Below are 5984 nucleotides of genomic sequence, written 5' to 3'. Positions count from 1 at the left end.
GCACCCGGAGGCGCCGCGACGCCGCTGCAGCCGCCTTGTGAAATTTCATTTCCAAAGTGTGTAAGGCTACTCACTATGGGTACAGCCCCGTGTCTAGTTGCAACAACAAGAGATATGCAAACTGTAAACCTACACAACCCAGTTGCAACTCTTTTCCAAACCCTCTCTATCACTTCATGCCAAACTTGCAAATCTTTTCAACCTTTCCTGATATTCCACTTTGCTGCCCACAGTTGTCACTAAGGCCCATACAAGAGTTGACATTACTCTGAAATGCTCAGGTCTGGGTCTGATTTTGAACAATAATGAACACTGAGGGAGAGACGTGAAGTTCAAAGGCAGTGGACTTGCACTCAGACCCGTGTCACTGTACACACCTGCCAAAGGAAAATAAAGCACAAGGCTCTGCTGGCTCTGCACTGTGCACATCCCGGCACTCATCACTCTTTAATGTGGAGAAACTCTCAGTGCTCTTGGTGGACACTTGAAACTTCAGGGCCTGTCATAATAATTGTCATGATATTTCCCCTGCTTTTATTTGGGGAGCTTCTAGGAATAAGTCCTATCATCAGGCAAGGCCATCTAACAACAGCATGATCAACTGAAAATTTTACGGTGATTTCTGATGATGCATACACAAATCCAAAACTCCATATGACCTTATTGAGGAAGGTGCCTTGGGTCTATGATTTTCAGTTGCTTTGCCAGAACTCTCCCTTAAAAACTTGTGCCCAGAGCACCTAGAAATTCACTGAAGCCTAGAGGTATAAGGTAAGAAAACTGCACTGATTTTAAAGGGTCACTACGTCTCTTTTAATTGTACTGGGTGACTTTCCTAAGCTTCAGATATTGCTTTTTTCATCACAACAATGCTTCCTGGCACTTAATAACCCAAAGAAGCCAAACCAAAAACCTCCCACTGCCCCACATGGGGCTGATTATTCCTTACTGTGAGAAATCCAGGCCTGCACAGTGTAGGAAATCACAAAGAGGGGAATTTAGTCCTGTAGTCCCCAAAAGATAAGAACAATCTCCAGGCTAGTGGAACTGGCCATCTGTACTCTACAATCTGTACTGTGCTCTGCATCTTGGCAGAAGGGGTCCAGAGGTGACTGCTCCTATGCAATAGTGCTCCTTGAGCTTGTCTATGCCTGTTACCCACCTGGAGTCAGCAACGGGTGGGGCTGTGCTCCAGTGTTCTTCACGAGGTCTTTTTCGCAAAGCAGAAGCTCAAATCCCTCACTCATTTCTGACTGTCAAGAAACAAACCCAAAATCTGTGACAGGCCTCCCTGAGGGAAATACTGGATTCCTGGAATATACAGGTGTGTTGTCATATATCTGCCTTAAAAGAAATGTTTCATGAGGCACCTGGAAGTCACCAGTGGCTGAATGAGCAAGTGAGGCTGTTAACTCTTAGTTTGGACTATATAGTAGTCAGTTTTGGTTTTGGAAATGCAGCAGTGCTTCCACAGGAAGTATAAACTATTCTACGCATTCACAAAATATTCTACCCATGTGTCATCATTCTCATCTGTCTAAAATCCTATTCAACTTTCAGGTTTGTTTATGACTTCATCATTAACAAAAATACCTCGTGAGAAGATAATGCATAATTATCCTGCACATAAAGGAGATACAGTTGTCTGATCACCCCCATTCCAAGAAGATCTGTAATTATTCAAAAGCACGGGAATGATAAATGGACAAACCAAAAGAGGAGTGGTCAACCAGCAGTGATGTGGTCATTGAACTATTTACTTAGGGGAATCTCTTCCCCTCTTTTATTGCACACACTGTTCCACAAAAGCGTGACTTACTCTAAGGCCATGTTTGCATCTCTTCACTCAGAACTAGAACTCAAGGGTCTGCCACTCACATCTCCTGCCTTCCCCACCAGCTATAAGATGACTAAACAAGATACTAAAGGACAAGGCCTTGTTAGATGAAGTTTTGCCACTACTTATAATTAAACCTACATATGGAGAGGAGAAAGAATAAACAATTATATGAGCTATGCAAGGATGCATTAAGAATGTTTTCAGAGAAACTGATCAGGAGCATAGCTCAGTTTTCACTTCGACCACAGAAATTCATTTCTGAGAGCACCTGGAAGGCATCGAAGTCTCCAGCTGCAAGTCCCTGAGGTGTTACTCTGGACCACACACGGTAAGAAACCCTGACTTTAAAGGCTTTATCATGGGCCTCTTTCTCAAGCTAAGTCTTGTGAGAAAGTTGAACAGGCTTTCTTTTGCACTCTGTTTCTTCATTCTTACACATAGAATTTTGTCTTAGGTAACTGAAGTAAGTATTTCCTGAAAAAAACTCCGCTCACAGCTTTTCGTGCAAAAGCACTGTCCAAAAACAGGGAGACGGAAGCACAACCTTCCAGGAAAAAAATGCCTGAAAGAAAGTTATTACAACTTCAAACAAACTCTCCATTGCCACATTCCAGGGAGATATAGTTTAGATAAGGAGTTTTCACACAGGAATTAGAAACTTGCCAAAGCTGGGCCAAGAACTCTTCTAGAAAAACCTCCAAGGAGCAGAGTGATGTGCAAGTGTCTTTTCCCAGACTCCTTTATCAAACAAAGAAAGTTGTGGGCACAAGGAGTCTCATGCAGACCTTTCCTGGTTTTTGCAATTGACTTTGACCCAAACAATTTCTCACATAAAGTCAATGTGAGCTGTCATATTTATTTTCTGAAATCTCCCTGCTAGGCAGCTTGGCTGCATGGCGATGACCTCACATTTTATGGGACATCTCTCAAGCTTGGTCCTCGAGGCAGGGAGATCTTTTACCATGAAGAGATGGGTCCAATTTGAGGCTTCCCTGCAGTGCAGCTGGACTGCACACCAGGTAACTTTCCCCTAGAACAGTAACACCCCTCAAGACTTGATATTCCTTACCTAAGATGAAGAGATCTTTCATTGCCCGAGGCGGCCAGACCCCTCAGCCACAGCAGAACCTCAGTAAGTGACTGATAAGTTAATACTAATGAAATCCATGTAGATAATTCCATTAGAGATAAGCCACAGGTGATATCTGAGGCTATGCTTGGACCTGGTTGCATGTAAGTTCCATCAGGAGTTCAGAAAGCCAGGAGTTTAATTTGATAAGAGTCCTTTAAATGTTTCATCCATGTAGTAATAGAGTGAACCTTGACATCAAACTTTGTTAAAGACACGCTTCCACAACATCATATTAAGCCACTTTTGATAATACCTCTGACAGAGATTCTTTAGACAATCGAAATAATTCATTAATGACATCAAACCAAGTGTTATCCTTCTAAATGTGGAGCTATTGGACAAATGCTCTCTTATCAGAGGCCTACCACTGCCTTTCAAAACAGAAACCAGGATCACAGACAAAAATGGCACACCATGAAATCAAACAAGCGCTCAGTCAAAACTGCAATAATCCACCTAATTTCCTAATATGAATTCAACCTCTTGTTCTGCATTCACAGTATTTAGTTGCACGATGGATAAATCCAACTACGGGTCCTATGTCAACTGCAAGTGAAAAAGAACTGGACACTGAAGTTCAGCAGTATTTTACAGAACCCGAAGTATATCAAAGTCTTTGTCTTGGCAGCTAAACACCTTCAGGGTGTGAGCAGAAACTGCTCTCCCAGTCTGTTAATTTCAACAGATCCCTTCTTCAAGGTCTATCAGCCAAACTCAGACCCAGTTTTAGAACATGAGAAGCAACAAGGAAGGAATGACAAGCCCACAGAAGTGAAGAAATTATAGCTTAACATTTCAGGCTGTGTCAAATGTAGCAGGTACACAGGAGGAAGTATCTAGTATCATGAGGCACAGATCTCCAAGTAATTTCTTTCAAGAAGATGACATAGAAAATGCACAGGATTGCAACAATGGGATTCATATAACAAAAAGTGGAAACTGAATGTTTCCACCACCCTTTCAGGCATTTCGAACCACAGCCAAGCAAACCTGTCCTGTCTCTGTGCAGACAGAATGTTTCCGTGCGCTCAAGTATCATGCAAGAGAGGAGCTACCTTTGAAGACAGACATCAGGGAAAGCCATATTTCCCACACAACTTCTGCTTATGGAGAAGAGGTATCATAATACAAACACATGCATCAGAATATAAAATGTTCTAGAGGGCATAAGCTACACGTGGTTCAGTTAAAGTCTCAGTCTTCAGAATCAACTCAAAGACAACATCATTCTTCTCCAGCACATGGGCATTTCAGAAGACATGTGACTCTGCAAAAATTAATGCAAACTTTATGTCTACATCCAAGAACCAGCATTCTCAGGAAGAGTTCTATCTGACGTAAGAGAGGATAAAATGAGTAAGTTTCTTGCAAATACTTCAAATGTCAAGTAAATTTCTAGCAGAAGTACCCTCTCATCCTTTACATTCTCCGTGTTCTAAAAATTCATATTAAAACCACGTTTGAGATCTCTGATGGCGATTCTCTAGGCAATGTAAACCACTCATTCACAGCATCTACCCACACATCATCTCTCTAAATGCAGAGTTATTGGACAAATGCTCTATTATCAGAGAACTACCACTGTCTTTAAAAACAGAGAAAGCAGGATCACAGAAAAGATGGCACAAGCCTTGGTACTGGGCACAGTATCAAATAATTGTTCAGCTAAAACTGCATTGATTCACCTTTTCCCTGGTATGACGCCATCCTCTGTCCTCCTCGTTCTGCATTCACAGCCTTTACTCACACATTACATGACATAACACCAACAGTTACTTCATAAAAACAAGAGCCACTTATAACATCTGAAGGTTGGTCAAGGCTGAGAAAAGCATAATTCAACCACGATTAAATTCTACATCCAGACACAGTAGAACATATAGCAAGAAAAATGATGCTTCATGTGGCAGTTCTTACACACAGAATCTCTGAAGCAACTTTGCACTTCCCTGGGTATTGCTTGCAGACAAATTCATCAGGGGATTGGCCTCCCCTTTATGGATGCAGGAAAAGGGCACCTGCTGTAAGTGTCACAGGCCTTGGCAACTGCCACAACATGAAGAGACACCCAGCCAGCTGACGGTACAATCCTCTCTTTTCCTGCTTTAGGCCACTCTCTGGCTGACTTTGCACTGACTGCTCACCATGAGTATGTGACAAGCAAGAGCATTGATGCTGCTAAGATGTTCAGACACATTATCAGACACACGCAGGCCCACCTTTACCTCATTGAAACGAGCAAGGCAGAATTCAATTGCCAGTCGCTGGAAACATCATGCAGTAGGAAAGCAAACTGATGAACTCAATACTTGTCCATTTTTTTGCCCTGCCCAAACACTGCAGAACATCAAAGCTGCCTCTGAAAAAAAGTTGTGTGCACATGTTCTCGTTATATAGGAACAAAGGTCAAAACATTAACGCATGAAAGAATTTTTTCTGCTCTTCACATTACTCAGAGAAACTTAAAATATTCTCAAGTTCATAAGAGATATACAGATCTGATAAAACCCCAGTCACTAAAGTATCAGCTCAAAGACACCTTCAGCACGAGGGCAATTCAGCAACGAGGTCAACAGATCTGATCAGATACTATCAAATATAAAGGTCCACAATAGGATCCTCTGAAGAAACAAGCCAAAAAGTTAACAGCTGCAGAAATCTAGTAATCACCACATACCCTTCAAGGTTATGGCACAGCATAAAACACAATGCTCACGTAAGAAACACCATATAAAACGTCCAGTCAGCAACACACCCACTGCTCCTGCCCCATGCCACCCGCCACATGTAAGCCTGGGCAGTGAAAAAGTGTTCGCCTCCTCCCTATTTAGAGCACAGACAACGGGGTGAAACAGCAAGGAAGCAGGAAAGGTAAGCGTCGCTGAAAGAGTATGGTTCAAAGGAACTCACCGGTGCAGCGGCTGGGTCCATGACGGGAGTGCCGACAGGTTCTTCTTCCCCGAGCAGCGGTGCGGGCTCGTCGGGCGGCGGCCGGGCCGGCAGGGTGTCGCA

At 42.9% G+C, this 5984-nt stretch overlaps 1 protein-coding gene across 1 annotated transcript in view; it reads right to left on the bottom strand.

Moving 5' to 3' along the window:
- LOC103614979 (protocadherin gamma-A4-like) overlaps nucleotides 1–5984 on the bottom strand; it is a gene marked incomplete at both ends in the record, with an annotated part of 12601 nt that overhangs the window by 1832 nt on the left and 4785 nt on the right. The gene's annotated exons all lie outside the window — the stretch shown is intronic.

The sequence above is a fragment of the Corvus brachyrhynchos genome, unplaced genomic scaffold (assembly GCF_000691975.1).
Source record: "Corvus brachyrhynchos isolate BGI_N302 unplaced genomic scaffold, ASM69197v1 scaffold545, whole genome shotgun sequence".
NCBI classification, from domain to species: Eukaryota; Metazoa; Chordata; class Aves; order Passeriformes; family Corvidae; genus Corvus; species Corvus brachyrhynchos.
Note: the sequence above shows the minus strand (reverse complement) of the source record. Positions and strands in the feature narration are given on the sequence as shown.